Below are 22,345 nucleotides of genomic sequence, written 5' to 3'. Positions count from 1 at the left end.
AAGCTGCTGACACTTTGGACTTTTTCCAGCTTCCCTGTCATGTATGTTTATGCAACTTTCTTAGTCTTGCTAACCTTCAAATTACTCTCCTCTAAAATAGGGATCATAAAAGTTGCTGTTTTATGCAGGAGTCAAAATGTTGACATTAATCATGGCACTTGGAATTTGTGAGTGAATAATGGATGGCATTGTTTCACATTTCAAAACAAATTCGTATAAAGTCGCTGTCTTATTTGATCAGGTTGTTTCAAGTTGAACGTCACGTGCGTATCTAGAAATCTGTTGTGTTTAATTAAATACAATACAATCTCATGGTAACCTAAAGTTGAGGAAACCACATCATCATGAAAACAATGAAGAAATTCATTCCAAAGAGTAAAATGAGATACACCACCTAAAATACTAAGAATTCTTTCACAAATCGAAAGGGGTGACATCAGTCAAAATGAAAATGAGGACAAGATAAATCTGTCTTTGTACAAATATCAACTAAATCAATGTATTACACTCATCTACTGGGTCTGTTCTTGAAAAAAAAGTAAAATAAAATTTATCATCTTTTATCTAGCCTCTAACAGGTATTTCCTTTTGAAAAATGCTGTAACAAAGTTAAGAAAAATATACTTTAATATTTTCTGGCTGCTTCTTTTTTATTTATTTATTTATTTATTTTTAAATTTATTTTTATTATAAACAAATGGGATACATGTTGTTTCTGTTTGTACATGGAGTAACAGCATAACATTTGTGAAATCATACATTTATGTAGGTTTGATTCATTGTTATTTTTTCCTTCCCCCCCACCCCTCACACCCCTCTTTTTCTTCTATACAGTCCCTCCTTCCTCCATTCTTGCCCCCCTCCCACCCCCCATTATGTGTCATCATCGGCTTATCAGTGAGATCATTTGTCTTTTGGATTTTTGAGATTGGCTTATCTCACTTAGCATGATATTCTCCAATTGCATCCATTTGCCTGCAAATGCCATAATTTTATTATTCTTTATAGCTGAGTAATATTCCATTGTGAGTGTGTGAGTGTGTGTGTGTGTGTGTATATATATCACAGTTTCTTTATCCATTCATCCATTGAAGGACATCTAGGTTGGTTCCACAGTCTGGCTATTGTGAATTGAGCAGCTATGAACATTGATGTGGCTGTATCTCTGTAGTATACTGATTTTAAGTCCTTTGGGTATAGGCTAAGGAGTGGGATAGCTGGGTCAAATGGTGGGTCCATTCCAAGTTTTCTAAGGAATCTCCATACTGCTTTCCAGAGTGGCTGCACTAATTTGCAGCCCCATTCTGGCTGCTTCTTAACTTGTAAACACAGTATTCTGAAACTCTAAACTGCACACTAAATGACAGTTCTGCAAAATAAGAATTCTAACTTCTCCAAAATGATCTGTTATTTTTTTTAAAATTTCAATCTTTTTAAATGTGAGAGCAAGTATGCTTGTTTAACACTTGATCTGTGCATTTAAAATTTATGCATTTCTATATAAATTATAAATCAAGAAAACTGACTTAAAATATAGGTATATAATTAAAATGAGAACAGTTCTTAATGATTCATCTAAATTCCACATTTTCAAAGTAATTAATTCTTGTTCCCCTTTTGGTTACTTTACCTAAACTAGAGAAATCTTAATAGACAAGTTTCTTTGCTTTGGAATTTTGAGAAGTAGAAAACTTATACATATTATTTCTAATTCAATAATAAAATGGAATATTAAAAGGACATATTTTATGAAAAATGTTTGCTATATTTAAGAAAAATGTGTATTTTTCTGTTAATTTTTATTACTTATTTTTAAAACAAATTTTTTTTAATGTGTACAGAAGCAAAAGTAGTAGTCAAACTCAGGTACCATAGAACATCACTCTCCAGAGGTAAAAATCATAACATCTTGGTCCTGATCATTCCAGACATTTTTTTATGCATACAATAATAGTTCACAAATACAAAATGAGATCATGTTACACAGCTTGGTGAATTTCTACAAAATGAATACATTGATCATTTAGCATCAAGATCAAGAAACAGAACATGATCCAGAAGTCCTCCTCACGTTACCTTTATATACGACCCTTAATGTTGAAGGGCATTTGTTATTTTCCTGTTCTGAATTATAGGACCAATGCTTACTCAGTGTAGCAGATTTAAAAAATCTCTGTAAATGGAATAATATAACATACATAATTTTGTGTTTGGCTTCTTTCCTTCAGAACGATGTTGGTGGAATACAATATAGTTGCTAATAAGTTAGCTCTTCAAAGAAGGGAAAAGCTCTAATTTTCAGCACTTACTGATTTCCATAATGCTCATAATTTCACCATAGCTAGCTTCAGGCTAACAATATATCACTGAACGTGCAGTTAGAAGGAGATGACCATAGTTGCGTCTTGCAATCAATCTAAGAGGAGACTCCTGTGTACCACTGGGCCATACTTTTCCATGTAGCAAGAGTTCATTCACTTTAAGTGCTATGGACTAATCAATTACACAAATATGCCAAAATTCACTTATCTCTTCTCCTTTTGGTAGATATTTGGATTGTCACTGGGTGTGGTTGTGCATGCCTGTGATTCCAGGAGGAAGAAGGATTGCAATTTCAAGGCCAGTCTCAACAGATTTAGTGAGGCCTTAAGCAATTTAATGAGATCATGTCTCAAAAAAAAAAAAAAAAAAAAAAAAATTGGCTGAAGTTGTAGCTTATTAGTTAAGTTTAGCACACCCCTGGGTTCAATACCCCAGTACCAAAAAATAAGTAAATGAAAATAATAATAATAAATAAATAATTTTTAAAAAGACATTTGGATTGTCTCCAGTTCTTGTTTATAAGAAACTGTTCTTTTTTGAACTTTCTTAAACATAGCTTTTAGAGGTCATAGGTATATATAGTTTAGTTTACAAAATTTCAGAGTTTTCTAAAGTGTTTTTGTACCACTCTTAGAAGCAGAGTACATGAAATTCTAATTCCTCCACATCCTTGAGAAACTAATTTGTTTCTCCCTGATAATTATAAAGCAGCTTTTCCATTTGTTGGCCATTTGCCATTTGAAATCCTCTTTTTTGTACTGAGTGACTGTTCGAGTGTTCTGTCAAGTTTTTTATGGAGTATGCCTGCCTTTTTATATTTGTGGAAGGTTTTTTTTGTTTTGTTTTGTTTTTTGTACCAGGGATTGAACCCAGGGGCTCTTAACCACTGAACCACACCTGCAGACCTTTTTACTTTTTTAAATTTTGAGACAGGATCTCACTAAGTTTCTTAGTTGCTGAGGTTGACTTTGAATTGGCAATTCTTCTGATTCACGGTGATTACAGGTGTACACCACCGCACCTGGCAGTAGGGGTTTTTATATTTACTTATGTGTATAATTTTGTAATTTGTTTTACTCAGTAATGTATCCTTTTCTATAAGTACATAAATGATCTACCTTATTTTCAGTCCCTTTATAAAACATTTTAATGAATAGATGTGACAAATGGAATATTTCATTCTTTCCCATACCAATTTCTATGTATAGGTGATTCACGTAAGTATTTAATATATTGAGTCAACATGGAAGTCCATCTTGAAAAATAGCACCAAAAATTGTGTCATGAATAAATATTTGAAAAGAAGTCAACCTTAAAGACACTTGAAAAATGAAAAGGAATTCTTCAGATGGAGAAGGTAGAAAGTCCCTTTATGTTCGACAAACAGCAAAATAATCATAGGATGTTAGTGATTCTAGTGTGATAGAAGCAAAGTAAGTGTGAAGTAATGTGAAACTGTTGAGATATGTTTGGACTGTAAAAGTAATAAGTCAGCCAGTAGCTGATTAGGAGTAATTATTGGCAAAGGCCACTGTTTGAATGAAGGTCTGTATAGGGAATTCTGAATTAAAAAAGCATATGAAGACCTAAACTGAAGAGTTTGTCTAAAGAAATTATGTTCCTCAAACCTCCTCAGAGAGCATAGAGATTGGTAAAACTGGAGTCAATTAAAATGAATTTTCACAGATGGAGAAGAGTGTGGATTGAAGGGGTGTATCATTGTTTATTTCAAATCAGAAACAAAAAGCTAGAATCCACTTTAACATATTATTGAAAAGGCATGAACATCCACACATAAAATATGCAGAATACATTGTTTCAAAGTTGTAGTTTTTAAATTATACACACCTAAATACCAACCCCCAAATAGAGAACAAATAAAAAACATAAAAGGAACAAAAAAATTTTAAAAAACATAAAAGAAGAAGAGAAATTACACATACTAGCTTTAAATCTATTTCAGTCATTCACACATGAAACTATAGGCAAATTGTTCAATTAAATTTTCCTTATACTCTTTACTACTTTGCAGCAGGCTACTATCAAAGTTACCAATGATCTCCATCTTGCCAAATGACATTGTCAATTCCCTTTGCTCATCTTTCTTCTTCCCTCCCCTTCTTGTCCCTTCCCTTTCCTTTCTCCTTACTTCCTTCCTATTCTCCTTCCTTCCTTCCTTCCTTCCTTCCTTCCTTCCTTCCTTCCTTCCTTCCTTCCTTCCTTCCTTCCTGTCTCCCTCCTTCTGACTGGTGTGTCAGCACAAGGACTGATACTTGTAACAATACAGTGATAAGGTTTCTATAGACCCATGACAACATCTGTTTCTAACAAGTTGAAAAATTGTGAGAAGAAATGTAGATTTCCATCAAGATCAGATGTATTTATACTTATGTAGAAATATATTTTAAATAACATAAAAGCCAAAGAAAATTAAATACAGTGATATAACTACCTGGGTGAAATTGCAGAGTCCTGTGAAAAGTATTAGGTAAAATCCAAACCCACACAAGCTGTCTGTGTGGGCTATGATATCTGCAAGTTCATTCAGTGAATTGATACAGTGATATAAATAGGATTCAATCCTGCCGTGATAACGGATATCATTGTCCCTGATCAGTTCCTTAGGTCAATATGCAAATTCCAACCATCTAAGAATATCCCAAAGACTGATGATGTACTTCATTTTTAAAACGGGCAATGTAATTTACCTAAAATATTTGAATTTAGATAATTGAATTCATTAATTAAAATAAATTTAGACATATTTACTATATTAAAAATGTGTGGTGTTTGAAAGAATTTAGTGTATTCAACTAGTCTCACTGCTGATGTAAGTTGTATTATTGAGTAAATGAGCTCATCTTTTAAATTTTAAATTGAAATTACTTATTATGTTTATAGGCACTATAATCAGAATATGTAAAAGAAGTTAAGATTCTCCATAATTATAAATTAAATTTATTAGACTTTTAAGAATTAATTTTAAGAATGTAGGAAGATTTTTTATCTAAAAATTAATAGAATACATTAATTTATAAGTGATATTTAAAATGTTTTATAGTATTTAATTAATTATAGTATAAAATAAGAAAATTATGAAAGTTTTTATTAGTTATGAAAGTTTATAGAGTTATAAACATAATAAAAATATTTGGTAAACTTATAGAAGCTAAAGGAAGACTAAGGTTGTTTTCTTTTTTTAACTTTTAGCTTTAATCAACACTAATTATAAAAATCAAGGTAAAATTTTGAATAGCTTTTTGTATACAATCTGTCCACAATGACCAAAAAAGAGAGTCAGGACAGACAATTGTGTTTAACTTAGTTATTGGCTGGTTCCTTCATTGTCACTTCTCTTCTGGACATGTGACGCCACTGATTGGTAATCCTTCTCTTTTCCAGTCTTTTTTGTTGGTTCCTCGGTGCCCTTCACCAGACCTGGAGGTGTTGGAGTGCCCCAGAACCCTTCCTTAGGTCCTGTAATCTCTCCTATCCTATCTCTTGAGGTAATATCAAACTCTGGATAACACCAGTACTCTGGCAGAAACTGGCCGGAGGCTCTTCAAATACATTTCCTGTTGTTCTGGGCACACAGCTAAGACTACATGCCTTGGTGGGAGCTAAGCATGCCCATGTTACTGCGCAAAGGCTAATAAAATAAGAAAGGAGTGATGTGTGCTACTTCCAAACTTATTCCATAAACAACTCCTATACAATTTCCCCCTTTCTCTTAATCCCATTTATTTGATTAAACACAGAAGATCTAGCAGAGGATTCAGAGGCCTTAGAATAGAACTGCTTAGATTCCTGAACCATTGATGAGATGACAACGACAATGCCAACTTGGACTTCAGAAAGGTGGAAAACTGTTTTTCAGCACAATGGATCTATCTGTTACAGAAGCTGTATCACTAAACACCTTTGACCTTCATGGAAACCTGCATTTGTTTTTCATGTTTGTTGTCAGACTAGACTTCTCCTTGAGATTCAGAAGTAAACGTGTATCCCATGAGGGCTTCACCTGGAAGTTTGGTAGGTAGCTCAGACTTGGCCCAAAGTTGATCTACTATGCACTGTCCAACAAATTTACCCTCTGCCTCTTTCTCGCTGGATTCACTGTCTTTCCTATCTGGATAAGTGAAACTCCTCTCCACTACTATTTAGGTGAAAACCCTAAGAAAATCATTTTTATTTCCTCTTTTATTCAAACCCAGCTACTATTATAGTTCTAAGAAAGCCCCAAAAGATCATTTCATATTTTGCTTGAAAGCCTTTTCCTTTACTCCTTTTTTCTCCTACCAAATAAAGAGTAAACTCTTTATCAAGATGTAAAATTTTCTCTGAACCCTATACAAAATCTACTCTGGCAGTGGTTATCCACTTGGTAACCTTGTGCCCCTGGGCACAGTTAATTGGATGAAGAATAGACACCTGATTCAGCACAGAAGAGTCTTTTTACTAAGGTGTCAAGTCAAAAGTGACTGCATGTGTCACCTGTGTGGCTTGCCTGCTTCTGCCCACCATAGCAATGGGATAACTGAGAAAGCAGAATTAACTAGAAAGTAGAACAAAGCAAATACCCAGAGAGGAGCAGTGACCGTATTAGACACAGAGTACACTCTTAATTCAATGCCTTTAAAATATTGGTTCCAACAATTCTTGCTATTCAGTCAGTTGGGTCCTGGGTTCTGTGAGACATAGGTCCTTATAATAAGCAGTTGACTCTCTTGCTCCCTCTCCTTTTTGCTATAACTGGAGTTGATTTCTTTTACTTTCAATATAGAATCTTGAATAATTAACTGTACAGTCTCATCTCCCATTCAGCACTACTTTCCCACTCCATGGTCCATCACATATCACAGGAACATCAAATGTTTTCTGGGACTAGGTATGTGGCTCAGTGATGCAGCACTTGCCTAGCATGTATGAGGAATTGGGTTCAATCCCAAGTACCATAAGAAAAAATAAGCAAATGGTTTCTTGAGCATTGTGGCATTGGGCATTTAAAAAAAAAAATGCCTCATCTGCCTGTTATGCTTAAAGTCATTTAATTCTCTGGAAATGTTCTAGCCATGTGTCACGGCTCATCTTAAATGTTACCTCTACATTGGACTTATTCTGGATTACTGCAGGAAGATGTTCTTAATCCCATCTTCTATGTTTGCCATAGTGCTCTATCTACATATCTGTAATAGCTGAAAGGACATGACATCATTATTGAAAGATTTTCTTCCTCATTAGGCTGACTCAAGGCAGGAATGATGCCCAATTAATTCTGAATAGCTCAAGTGTAGTAGACTAGCTAACACAGAGTGTGTGTTGTCAAATGTAGGAAGGAGTACATGAAAGAAGAAACTGTGCTAGCCCCACCAATTATTGTTTTAGTAGGTGACATCTATTTTAATTGCTTAATTTTTAAAAGATCTTTTTGGTGTGCTGGTTTGTTCATTGAGGTTCTTCCTCAGCGCACTTCTTTGTATGCTTTATTAACTGTCAGCAATAAAAGTTAAGAGGTGAGAGAAGGATATGTGATCATCGGTTTTTCAAACATGTTCTTTTCCTCAGCATTTTCCCAAGTTTTTATTTTGTTCTTACATTTAGGACTATGCAATCTAGAGAGTGAGGTTAAACCCCTTGTGCTCCTTTGCTTAGAAACTGATGGAATGTGGATTTAAGACAAGACATCTGCTGCGAATTAAAATCATTTAAAGTCACTCTTCTTCCTGGTGTCAGTCATGTTGGGCTAATGGATGAATAATTAGAGATAATGGACGTTTCTCTCAGTGATGTTACTGTTTCCATTCTTCTATATCTTTTAGAAGACTTTTCGGAAATCACGATGTGAATACCTAATATTGACTGAATTACAAACTACAGAGCCATACTTGAAGCCAAGTGTTTTATATACTTTATTATATATACTCCTTATATCAGTCCCATGACTGGATAGTCATTGTGTTTATATGAAAAACAATAGTTATATACTCAAGTAGAACAAATCAGATAATAAATCCATCACCTGGCTTCAATAATTAGTTTGACTAATAGTTTTAGAGACAGTAAACTTACAGCTTAAAGTGATGATGAAGTGGACCTAGGATTCAAAAGTGCTCTTTCATTTATTTGTTCACCTATAAAATATTTGTTGAACATCTGTGCATTAGGACCTATGACAGGTGCAGTAGAGACAAAAAATAAAGCAAGCAGACATGCCTCCTGTCCTCACAGGGATGACCAGCTATGGAGTAGATAGTTACAAAAGAAACAATCACACAAATAAGTACATTTTAAAAAATTACTATGAAGGAAACAGAGGATGCAGTGAAAAATTAGTCTGAAACAGTCAAGAAGGGCAGACAAAATTTTGTTTCATCTCAGGGCCAATAGATACTTTATTCAGATGGGAGATGAGAGAAGTATTATTTGAGGCAGAAGTTGCTAAATGAATAACTCCTATATAAAAAAGAACTTGGCATTTCGGAGGAACTGAGATCATGACAGACTTCTCACTCAGTTTTTTGTTGTTTTTCCTTTATATAGACCTTCATTCTCACCCCCATTTTTTATCTTCTCTCTTACCAACTACTAACTTTCCCATATTGATAGAAAGCTGTTCATTTATCAATTTGGGCTTTTGAATTTCACCCCAGTTTTATTGAGTACTGTGAAAGTGTGTCTTTCCAAAATATCTCCATTGTAAGTAATTTAGGTTTGTAAGGACGCATTTGAGGAAGTGGGAGTTCATGAAGCAAACTTTTTGAGGGATTAGAAGGGGTTGTGAGTTATTACACATTTTTTTGGTTTACATTGTAGTATCCAATGCCTTCCAACTCTAGTTCTTAGGCCTGAATAAATAGGGTAACAATTTGTCCCTAAGGAGGCAAGTCAATAGAGAGGGCCCCATTTACGAAGTTTAGTAACAGAAAAGTTGATTCAAAGTGGGAACCACGGCTTTCTCTGCAAAAGAAACCTTTACCTTTAGTCCTGTCAGCTATCCTAAGGACTTTTCCTAGTGTAAGGACTGCCAATAACAAAAGGACAGATTAAGTTTATATTTTGGATAAAGAAGGGAACCCATAACCTGGAAATTGCAATATCAGTATATTCACCATTGTATGCTTAACACAGCAGAGTTATGCTCTCCATTCAGATGTCCTGGGAAGCATGGCAGCATATAGTGGAATGGAATTGGAAGCCAGGAAGTGGGGAAGCATAATTTCATTAGGGGTGTGGATTCGGGATTCTTAAAAGGGAAGAGTAGTTTTGTCACTTGTTAAGGTGTTATGGTGTGTGTGTGTGTGTGTGTCCTCATTTAATGAAAGAGGTTAAGACCATAAAGATTTCTCTTCTCCCATTTTCATTATTGACTCTATACTTAAGTGGAAGATGTTAAACAGAAACGTCCTCTTGTGGTCAAATATGATCTTTCTCATTCAATTAATGGCAGCACACAAAACTAATTTCGTTTAGAAAGTCAATGGCATAGGTGTTTGTTCCAGGTTATGATTTAACAAGTATCATATCTTCAATTTGCTTATTTTTTCAGTAGGCTATTTTGTATTTTTGCTTTCTGGGACTGGATTTCTTACAGCTAGGATCAGGTAAGTTTGACATCGCCCAATACATAGAGAAGTATGTTAAAAAAAGAAGGATTTTTAAAAGATAAATTTAGTAATTACTTTCCTTTAAAGAGAATAATAAAACGTGTGTACTTTTTAAACACTATTGACCTGAATACGATTAGACTACCTTTGATACATGATGGGGTCCTGTCAGAGCCATGTACTGCCACAGCTCCCTTGGGGCACACATGATACTCAATGTGGATTGTGCACCCTGAGTCATTCAAACAGGAGCCCAGGGATCTGGTATTAATATTTAATTCTACTTTAGTACAACCTTATTCAAGAGTAACTATGAGAATGGTTTTTATCGTGACTTGGTTAGATTCCCTTTTTATTTTTTTGTCTGCCCTAAATTCTGCTAATTTTTTTTATATGTCTTCATATTCTATTTTTTGCCACATCTATCTGCATTTAAATGTTTCTGTGCACTGAAAAGAAATAAAACAAAACATACACACATGCACAGACACACACAATTTTCAAAGTTTACTGTAAATACCAAGGGGCATGTGTGTGTGTGCGTATTGACTATTCATGGGAGGTTTTATTTTCCTTTAATGGATTTTGCTTTTCTTAATATAGAAAAATAACTCCTGTCTGTATACCTATCCATCTCTCTTTGACTCTTCCTATTTCTATGTGTATGTTTCTGTCCCTCTCACTCTATGCATGTGTCTTTGTGTGTATAAGCATGTGTGAGTGCGTTGATCACCATTCTGCCTACATGATTTAAGAATACAACTGTCTTCACAGAAAGGTCATATGATTTATGGAGGTCTCAAATGAAAAATTTTCCTCTGGTGCATAAAAATGTGGATGTCGAGCACTTTCCATATACCACTTAATTAAAACTATTTAGAATTAATGGTAGGTAATAATTCTAACACCATTTAATGTTCCAAAATGTTAGAGAAACATAACTTGACACATCCTCCATTTATTCTTGTTCATTTATTTTCCATTTCATTGTAATTTGTACATCTTTTGTAAACCACCTCAAATCTATTTTTGTATTAGATCTGAAAGGCATCACTACTCCTAGGCTCTAGCCAGTTCTAAATGTTTCTATTATGGGTTGGATGTGTTCCCCGCCAAATTCATATATTGAAGTCCTAACACCTAGTTCTTATTTGGAGATAGGACATTTACAGGAGCAGTCGAGGCAAAGGGAATTCATTGGTGTTATTCTTAATTCAGCATGACCAGTATCCTTAAAATAAAGAAGAAATAAAGAAAGAATGTTGAAGCTCTATAGGGAAAGAAGAATGCAAAGAGACAAAGAGAAAAGGGCAGTCTACAAACCAAGAAGAGATGCATGGGACAAATTCACCTTCACAGCCCTCAGAAGAAATCAAACCTGCCGACACTTTGATTTCAGACTTCTAGCTTTTAGAACTGGGAGACGATAAATTTTTGTTGTTTTAAGTCATCCAGTTTGTGGTACTTTATGATGGCAGTCCTAGGGACTAATAAAGTGCCTCTATTAAAACAATTCATCTTGTTTCCTCTAGATTTATTTTCTTTGGCTTATCTGTTTCAGACAGAACTATGCCCTCATGGAGAGGAAGATGTGGGCTTGCCTGTCACATACTTCACTCTACACTAGTTTTGTAAAGGAAACAAAATGTAACACATGATACCTACCTTAGGATCCAATGTTTTATCAGATATTTGTTGAGTTCCTAATGTAATTAGGTAACAGGCACTCATCAGCACACCTGTCAGACCATGCCAAACACAAGAGGTGCTGCTCCCCTCTCTCATGGAGTCATCTGGGAGATAGTGGGGGGAGCACTAAAAATATGTACAAAGTAAGCAGAGTAAGTCTAATTCAGAAGGTCAAAGGGTTATATTTTTCTCTCATATGTCAAAGCAAGAGAGGAATAAGGAAAATAAAAGTGGAGAGGGGGTGGGACTCCTGAAAATCAAAGGAAGATAAATACAGGAAAGGGACCAAGGGATGGGAGGTGGGGAGGAGGAGGGATGCATCAGGGAGTGATACTGGTCAAATTATATTGTTATATTTTGCACATGTATGAATATGTAACAAAAAATTCCATTATTATGTACAACTATAACATACCAATAAAAATGTGAAAGAAAAAAGTGCACATAAAGAGAAAATAATTGCATATTATGATAAGTTATATGAAGAAAAATAAGGCAAACCAGGGTTTTATGATAGTTTCAGGGCATATAAATATATGAAAATTGCCAAGTAGGAGAAAAACAGGTGTGGGCAAAGAGGAGGAAACAGTGAATGCTCTTGACCAAAGAAGATTTGGGAAGTCCTCCAAGGGAGTACACTCGAAGCTAACCCTACAAGATGCAGCAGATTTTAATAGAGGATACAGAGAGAGCATTGGCACTTGCCAAGTTGTGGGGCAGGACCTCTGTGTCCCTAGCAGTTCCTTTTCATGCAGTGAAGATAAATAGAATAACTATAACGATAATGGCAATGATAGTTTTTAAAAAAAGGTTTATTAAGTACTAGACACTGGAATAAAGATTATCATTATCTCATTTACACTCACATTTTTTTGAGGTCATCAAAATTTGCAGATGAGGATGTTGATTCCATTGAACTATTGCTTTGAACTTGTGTTATTATTACACAAGTACGTGACAGGGGTAACAGTAATTGGGAACAAAGTTTCTGATTCCACAGGTTCTGTTTTTCTTCCACAACAATGGGCTATTCCCACTAAATGCAAAGTCAAAAATACAGGTTTTAAGCAGATTTTAGAATATTTAGCATTATAGGTTAATGACCAAAAAGTTTATTTTATAGTACACAAAAGAGAAAATTGAAGCTGGGCACAGTGGCACATGCCTTGTAATTCCAGCAGGTCAGGAGGCTGAGGAAGGAGGATTGCAAATTCAAAGCCAGACTCAGCAATCTAGCAAGACTGTATCTCTAATAAAATATAAAAAATAGACTGGGGATGCGATTCAGTAGTTAATTGCCCCTGATGCCACCCTCCACCCGCCACAAAGAGGAAATTGAACTTTTGCATCTAGTAGCAACATTATGCAAGCCAGAATTCTTAAAGAGGAAACAGTTGGGGAAGTATAAACCCTTAGCACTTACTGAAGGGAAGAGTCATATGAGAAACATAGACCCATTATTTGGATGCCTCTGAGTACTGTAGAAGAGTCTCAGCTTCTGTTGAAAATTCTGCTCTCCAGGCAACACCCCAGGTGATCACTGATGTGACAAAGTTTTAGACAGTATTCTGTTCTGGCCTAGTCAAAGGATGAGGAGGCAGTGTGAACCAAACTTCTATCTTCACAGCAAAATCTCGGCTGCAGTGACCGGTTTTCATTCATCTTTTGATTCCCTTTCCTCCTAGGGTCCAGCCTCTGGCTCATAATAAGCATGTGGACGACTTGAATTAAGTCTTTAGAGTAAAAGACTCTCGTTGGGGAAGAGTAATTAGGATTCTATGGACTAAATAAGAGATTGAATTCAAGAAGATATATTTTGAACTGAGAGAGGGAACATGCAGAATGCAAGGATGATGACATATGACAAAAAAAAGTTTAAGGTGAAATCTCTAGTCAATTATATTTGAGTGATCAACTACTTAGGGTGCATGATTGAATTCCTAGCAGGTCTTACATCTGTTGGGTACTTTTCCTCTGCACACTCTGAAAGCACTTTGAAGACAGTATGCTACCATTAGCAAACAATATAAAGCACCACTTGATTGGGGTTCCCCACTGGAAACTTGAAGGCACCACTCTCTTTGCTGAATGCCACAGGAAAGAATCAGAGAATTGCATTTTTCCATTGAAATAGCAAGAAGGTATGTAGGGCAAAGTGAGGGGGTTTTCTGAGTTTGGAAATGTGCTAGAACACAGGGATGTGAATGCCCATCTTTCCTAAAACATGCTGTAGAAGCCAACAGAGTGGAACAGTCTATCAAAATAAATGGTGGGCTCTTTTGATACTGGAGAGCTTATTTAAAAGGCCCATATTTATTGACCTTAATGTAGCTAGCATTTTAGTAAGTATCTATGGAAACATAAAGGGCAATAACAAACTTAGTGAAAAGGTGTTCTCAGCTGGTTCCTAATATCTTTTCTATATCTCTTGTGTCACTGGACCTTCACGTGGAGAAATTGTCCTCCTTTCTCCTAGTTGACACTTCCAGATCATTTTCCCTATGTCTTTCTTAAAAATTTCTCAGCCATGATGAGCATATCTTCAGATTTTATCCCATATTACCCTTTCTCATTGCTTCAAGTTTTGTCATATGTTTCTTCCTGTCAGTCTTTATACCTCCACTCCCAGCATAAATGTTGGTAAATGTCAATGGACAAAATTTCCAAAATTCTGACCCATCATGCAATTGATATTCTCTCTTAGAGAGCTTCTATTCTACTTTAGTGATTCAGGTCCTGTGTTGTACCCCCCCCCCCACACACACACCTTTGCATTACTGATAACTGCACTGTTGATATGTTAATTTTGAGGCCCTTGCTCATCAACCATCACATCCTAAATCTTTATCTCATTGCCTCTACCTTGACCCCAAACATTCTTTTACCTCTACTGTACTTATAATCCATTAGCTCTTACACTTCTTATGAGTCATTTATACTCCTAGAATTCCCAGGCCTCTTCTTACTTAATTTTCCATGACATTTTGTCTCTGTAAACACCCTCAACAGCTGTGTTCCTCTCTCCTTTCATTGAGTTGGTCTTATAAAATCTAGGTCCTATTTAATTTCAGTCTTCTACTTATTATGTGCCTGAGCCCAGCAGTTGATGTAGCTAAAGAAAAATAGTAATACTGAATGATCTTGATTAAAAATTTTGACCCTTTTTGGAGGTGTCCCTTGGTACTCTCTGGTGATTTTACTGTGTATTTTTTACACCTCTTTATTTTTCAGAACCTCTCAAGCAGCCTCACCTCACTTCATTTAGTTGATGGTCTTGCTTCCTATTTTACTGAGGAAATAGATGCAATGAGTAGATAACTCCCACATTCTGCCACCACCACCTTGACTAACCTGTCCTGTCCTCTCTGCAAACATAGGTTCTCACTTCCTTCTTGTTACTGTGGACAAGCTATCCATGAACCTGTTTAGCAGCACTGATTCACTGGTCTGATTGTCTTTCACTTCAGCAATTAGACTCCCTCTCCTCCTTACTCAATTTCCTGTTTCAATTGGATAGTTCCCACAATCACATAAACATGTTGTAATATCATTCCTTTTAAAATAATATCCATCCCAGCAGCTTGGGGGTTGCTGAGGCAGGAGAATTGCAAGTTCAAAACCAGCCTCAGCAACTTATTGAGACCTTGTCTCTAAATAAAATATAAACAAGGACTGGAGATGTGAATCAGTGGTTGAGCATCACTGGGTTCAATCCCCAGTACCAAAAATCAAAACAAAACAAAAATGAAAAAAATTATAAAATAATTTCCAATTCTCACTTGATTCTTTTGCTTCCTTACATACAAAATTCCTTGGGAATGTGTATGTGCACTCTGTCTCTTTTCTTTCCTCCTATTCTAACTTTAACCTACTCCAAAACATCTATCATAGTAACAATAAAAAACAAAAAGTAAAAAATAAAAGTTATTCTCAAGATCACTCATAATGGTCACAGTACATAAGTACCATGATATAAATCTGCCTTAACCTTACAGTAGCTTCAATTCAATAGTCACTCCCACCTTCTCGAAGTAGTCTTCATTCAGCTTCTGGAAGTTACTCTAAGTTCTTACTTTGGTGCTCCTTTAGGCTCCCTTTACTGGTTCTTCTCATCTTTCCATTGGAACTTACTAGAGTTCAGTCCCCAGATTCCTTCTGTTATTTCTCAACACTCCCAAGTAATATCACCCAATCTTAAAGCTTTAAATGCTGCCTGGATGATGATAAGGATGCCCCAAAGTTATTTCTCCTGGACTCAAGATTCTATTCAATTGCTATTACACATCTCCACTTGAACTGTTAATAGATACCTCAAATTCAGTATATTCTGACTTGAACTCTTGGTTTTCTGCTCCTCCAAACCTGTTTCTTCTACACTTTCTGATCTCATTAAATGCCCCTTTCTTCCAAATGCTTCAGCAACTCCAAGTCTCCCTCCAAGACACTTTTCTCATTTCCTCATGCATATTTGACCCCTTGATCAATTCTGCTAATTATACCTTCAAAATGTATAAAGAATATGATTACTCTTCTTATACTACTAACTTTTTTCCAGGTGGTCAATTTGTTTCATGGATAAATAGACAAATATAGTACTTGACTTTGGTCTCTCTGGTTCAGTAGTCATCCTCTTTTTGTCCATCATGAACACAGTAGTCATGTCAGACCAGTTTGTGTCATATCCGTATTCCAAATTCTACAATGGTTGGCCACCAACCTCCTCACAATGGTCAACAAGATCTGGTCCCGTTCTTTTCAGACCTAGTTTCCTCCATTCTCTCCAGGCCTCATTCATTAGTCGCACCATCCTCTTTGGTGTTTTTCACACCTGTGCACATTCCCAACCTGGGCCTTATCCCCAAACTGCTGCTTCTGCTTTGAGCACCCTGCTCCTGGTATCCACTGTCTTCCTCCACCACGTCCTTCAGGCTTTTCCCCAGATGCAAATTTCTCAGGGAGGTTATTCCTGAACACGGTACTTAAAATTCTCACCTTCCTCATTACTATATATTTCCATCCCTGCACAATTGTTCTTCACAGTACTTATGGCCACCTAACTTACTGTACATTTTACTTATTTGCTTATTGACTCTTCAATAAAAGTCCTGTGTGGGCATGAATTTTGTTCATCATTTTGTTTCCAGTAGCAAGAGGATCTGACACATAAATAGGTAACTCAACTCAATAGGTATCTGACTCAAAGTCAGATAACTCATTTCTTTCCCCAGATCTACTTACTGGAAGTAGGAATAGTAGGAATTGAGAATATTGGACATACCACTGTGCTAGTGATCCGAAGCAGTAGCATATCCTATTTCTTTACAGGAGTCACATTGTTAACAAGGAAAAATGTCAGTGACAGGGAATGAATACATAGATTTTAAGTGCTTTTTATTATTTTTGAAAGAATTAATTGGGACCTTTAGCCTTTTTTTTTTCTTTTTGCAGTGCTAAGGATTGAACCCAGGGCCTTGTGCTTGTGAGGCAAGCATTCTACCAACTGAGCTATATCCCCAGCAGGACCTTTAGCTTTTTAAGTCACTCCTTAAAACTAAGTTAAAATGGTCTCATTTCCTTGGAAGCCCACTTGGCTTCCCAGAAATTTTGTTACTTCTTCCACAGCATCCTTTCCTCAGCATATTTTGTGTACATTTTAATTGTAGCTCTTATCTCTTTGTTTTGCAATTCTCTGTAATGGGTATATTTCTCTCGATAAAGTGTCAGAATCCTGAACAAAGGACTTTCAGTGTCTCCAGTGGCTATTAACTTCTGCCACATACTAGGTTCTAATAGATGTTTGTTAAAGGGATTATGTAATTTAGGCTCAGATGGCACAAGATTGGCAACAATTCTCTGTTACTTCAAAAATAGGATTATTATGAAACACTGCCTTGTTCATAGGCTGTTAAGGTTGAGGGAAACCATGAAACACTATCTTTACAAACTACAATGTGTTATCAAAGTTTTGGATGTGAGCTAGTGTTGTAGCTCAGTAGCAGGGCACTTGCCTAGCATGTGTGAGGCACCAGGTTTGATTATCAGCATCACATATAAATAAATGATAAAGGTTCATCAATAACTAAAAATATTTTTAAAAGTTTTGGATGTCATTATCATAACTCCAGAAATGTTCAAAAACAAAAATGCATTGAAGTTTATTTACATTCTTCCTATGGTTTGTATTACCCAATTTGGACACCAGATGTCAGTAGGAGACTGTGACCAACATTGCTTTTTAGGTAAACAAGAGGAAACAAAGACCTGATGCTGAAACTTGGAACAACACCTATTTTCTTGTAGAAACTTTAAATATTAAGCCTGGTAGTTCTAGTATCCTATTTTAAAGTGAATTTTGACATAACCTAGTGTTAGGAAGAGCTTTGATTACACTGGAAATTGAGAATCCTAGATTTCAGCTCCAATTCTGCCATTTTCTAGCTCTTGTATTATCTGGGTGTATCTCTTCCCCTTTCTGGACTTTAAAAGACTTCCTCATCCGAAATTAAAGGTGGCAAAGGACGATTCCCCAAACCTTTCTATTTTCACATCTGAGGATTCTGCTTCCTTCTCATGCTGATGACTGAAAGACTGGGACCAGAGGTGTCAGCTCAGGGGAGACTCCTAAGGAAGTGTTGCACCCACTCCTTATTCTAAACACAGGTTCCACCAGATCTTGACCTACCCTGAAATTGGAGCACCTTTATGCTCTTTCTGACTTCCACACAGTCTTTATATTTTGGCTGATGCATTGTGTGAAATACCTTTTTCATTTATGGAAAGCTCCATTTTTATTTTTTAAAAGTTGCCCCAAATTTCTTCTTTTCTGGAGTGGGGGTCGGTGATGCTGAGGACTAAACAAAAATTCTTTAAGGTGTCATGTAAACATACTTTCAGCAACTGTCACTTTTGGGGGGGGTTCTCAGTGTAAAATGAATTATGTATATTAGATATTTATGAATACCTAATCTGAATATTCTTTTTTTTTTTTTAACCAATCCTCTGTACTTCCCACCCATCCACCTACCCAAAATACACTCAGCTCAATCTTTTATTCATGCTGCTCCACTGCGGCCTGCAATCATAACCTACTTGTAGTAGATTCAGACACTGCTGTCATATGAATGCCTCATTTATCTCTTTCTGTGCATATTTATGCTTCAGTTAGCTATTTACATAGCACATAGTTCATTCCATGGTGTGGGCTCTCACATTCTCAATCATTTCCTTTGTAATTCTTTTACTCAAGATTAAGCCATGGAGTCAGGTTTTGAGAATAACCTAAATTTGATGGAACCCCTAACATTTAGAGCTTCTATCTCAGTACCAAATAATATAGACTGAGTTAACAAATATTTTTTGTAGAACTTGTTCATTCCTGGAACATATGCTGAACATTTACTAAGTGTTTCGCGCTGTTGATGTTCTGGGGTTTAGACAACAAATAACACGCCGTGTGGCAGAAAGACACCGTGTGGCAGAAAGACAGCAGGAGCTGTATCTACACAGCAAGTGATGACTGCTTCTGTAGAGTTACGTGCAATGCACACTGCGAGGCTGGCAGAAGGCAAACTAGGCTTCAGAGAGGACCTCACCACTTACCCTTGAACTGACATTCAAAGAAAGCCAGGAGGATTAGATGGGAGACTGACAGACTAAGCCAGGCAGAGGGGGCAGCAGAGGCAAAGAAAAGGAGGTACAAGCCTGCATGTTAAACTGCATTTGATCTGTGCTTATTAGAAAGAAGAGGAAGGGAGGATTTTCTGGAAGATGAGACAGAATTAATAATCTGTTGACTTCTCTTTGAAATTTGCAAAATAACCTTTTCGCCTCTTCCTTCCTCTCTGTGTATTCTGGTTCTATTCAAGAGTCTGTTTAAGTGTTTCTTAGGGACCTTTCTTTATGATCTATGTGAATTTACATAAAATATACATTATGTATAGTCTATGGCACATTGTTAGTCTCTTTATATGTTTGTTGTTCAACACATATATTGTCTCTCACCTCAGCTAGACAGTAAGTTTCCCAAGGTCATGTCTGTGCTTAGCATTGAATTTTTATGACATGGAAGAATGAAAGGGAAGAAGAAAAGAACACAGAGAGGGAGGAAAGAAATAACGAAGGAAGAAAAAAGGAGGAGCAGAATGAGTTCTCGTAGTGGGAGATGGAATTAATGTTTCCTAAGAGTAATTTTAGACTCTGAATATATATATATATATTCATAAATGTATTTACGCAGTCTGAATTATGTGAACATTTTAGAATGATATTTGTCAATGTCCAGCAGAAAAAAAAAAAAAATCCCCTGAAATATAAAACAAAGAGGAAACCTCACGATGTGTGTGTGTGTGTGTGTGTGTGTGTGTTATAAAGAGAGAGGAGGAGAGGGATGCATAGTTCTTATTAAGCAAGTAGAAACTGAAAAAAAAAAAAAAAAAAAAAAAAAAAAAAAAAAAAAAAAAAAGCCTGATAGAGAACTCTGCTCCAAAATAAATCTCTGGGCATGGAACTTACTCAGCATTTATAGGTTATATAAAACAATAACCCATTCCAATCTCAGATTCTAGATTCTAGAAATGCTTAAAAAGGCAATGGTTTGGGTTTTTTGTTTTGTTTAGTTTTAATTGCACTGTCATGTTATTTTTTTTTTTTCAAACTGTTTTTTGGTTCAAGAAAACCTCCTCACAACAGGAGTTTTTGAAATGCTAAGTGCCAAAGATGCAAAAGCTGCCTAGGAGAGAGGTTAGGAGAGGCTGAACTCAGGCAGACAAGGCTGTGGGTGGGCTCCACCTCTTGGTGGCTACTGACCTAGAACAAGATTCTTTGTTTTCACCCAAGTTTCAGATTGCTTAGCTGTCAAATGCAAATAGTAGTTCCTTCTCTCTGACAAAGGAAGAAGAAGAGGAAAAAAAAAAGAAAAGAAACAAAAACAAAACAAAAAACAACTTACTAAATGATGCAATGGATAATCTAAAGAATTCATCATGTGCTTGACACATGGAAAGTGCTCTGTAAATAATTGCCTTGATTATTGTTGACAAGTCTTGAGCAGTGAAATAACAAAAGACTGGCCTGTAGATTAGAAAGTACAGGGTCTAGTTTTAGCTTCAGTGTTAACTTGCCAGGAACTTAGTTGCATGCATCCATTTTCTCATCACGCCAGTGGGGAATTCTGCCTAACTGTACCTATTTGGCAGCATCATATGAGACAATAAATGCGAAGCACCACAATCTAAGAAATCATTTTTCTTACAGCTTGATTGGAAAAATGTAGGGTTCCAGGTCCTTGAAATTGATTGCCTGGCAGCCTAGAACTCATGCTACTTGTAAAATATTAGTTCTCTGGTTAGTAAAAACAGCATCATGTAGCACTGTGAAAAGTACATTGTCTGTTTTTATGGGTTTATGAAAGCACACCAGAATTGAGTCTAATTGAAAATCTAGCAATCCTGCTTGTGTCGTATGGCGCTTTACATTTTTAATGAAAGTCTTAGCAGGTTAGCAACACAGGGTTCCAGTTGTCTTCATAAACTTCTGCCACTATGGAGTGTTATTAATCTGAAGGATATTTAGTCAATCATTCTACCTACTTTTCTTAGAAACTAGTATGATTTAAGGATACAGTTGCTTTCTCCAATTCTTATTTTAGCAAGTAAGCAAGATGCATGCACCTTTTTGCTGCTGTGACTAAATTATCTGACCAGAACAATTTTAAAGGAGGAAAATTTATTTGAGGGCTCACAGTTTCAGAGGTCATAGTTCAGAAAAGGCCCACTCTATTCGTCTGGGCTCGAGGCGAGGCAGAAGAACATCATGGAGGAAAAGTGTGGCAGAGGGGAGCTGCTCAATCATCAGGAATAGAGAGAAACTCCACTTGCCAGATACAAATATATACCCAAAGCCACACCCCAATTCCCACCTCCTCCAGCCACACCCTACCACTTCAGTTATCACTCAGTTAATCCACTGATCAGGAGATTACACCACTGATTGAGTTAAGACTCTTATAACCCCATCATTTCTCCTCTGAACCTTCTAGGATTGTCTCACATGTGAGCTTTTGGGGGACACCTCACATCCAAACCATAACAATGCATAAGCAACATTTTCTTTTTTAAAATTAGAAAATAATGGCTTTATTTTTTTCTCATTTTTATTGGAATTATACATAATAATGAGATTCATTGTTACATATTTGTGCAAACACAGAATACAGTTTGGCCAACATCATTCCACATTACTTCCTCTTTCCTTCCTCTCCTTCTTCTCTGTTCCCTTTCCTCTACCCTACTGATCTTCCTTCAGATTTTATGAGACCACCCCCACCCTGACCAAACACACACTTTTCCTCCCCTTTTTCCTCTAACTCTCACATATGAGAGAAAATACGCAATCCTTGCCATTCTGAGTTTGGCTTATTGCACTTAACAAAATGTTCTCAAATTTCACCATTTCCCTAAAAATGACATAATTTCATTCTTCTTTATGACTGAAGAAACTTCATTGTATATATGTACTGCATTTTTTAAAAAATCAATTCCATTAACAGATACCTATGGTGGCTCCATAGTTTGACTGTTGTAGGTATGTATGACTTTAGTTCTTTAGAATAAATACTGAAGAATGTTATAGCTGGGTAATATAGTGGTTCCATTCCTAGTCATTTGAGGAAACTCCATACTTATTTCCATAGTGGTTGTACTAATTTACAATTCTACCAATAGTGTAAAAAT

The 22,345-nt window shown here is 36.1% G+C and overlaps 1 protein-coding gene and 1 long non-coding RNA gene across 2 annotated transcripts in view; one reads left to right on the top strand and one right to left on the bottom strand.

The window, feature by feature from the left end:
• The window catches only part of NOX4 (NADPH oxidase 4), a 367,378-nt gene that overhangs the window by 5,567 nt on the left and 339,466 nt on the right, over positions 1-22,345 (top strand). The gene's annotated exons all lie outside the window — the stretch shown is intronic.
• The window catches only part of LOC306640910, a 925,259-nt gene continuing 922,946 nt past the window's right edge, over positions 20,033-22,345 (bottom strand). The window contains exon 3 of the long non-coding RNA XR_013757954.1: positions 20,033-20,078. This is a non-coding gene — a long non-coding RNA (uncharacterized lncRNA). The remainder of the gene's footprint in view (positions 20,079-22,345) is intronic.

Source organism: Sciurus vulgaris (genome assembly GCF_902686455.1).
Source record: "Sciurus vulgaris genome assembly, chromosome: 11".
NCBI classification, from domain to species: Eukaryota; Metazoa; Chordata; class Mammalia; order Rodentia; family Sciuridae; genus Sciurus; species Sciurus vulgaris.
Note: the sequence above shows the minus strand (reverse complement) of the source record. Positions and strands in the feature narration are given on the sequence as shown.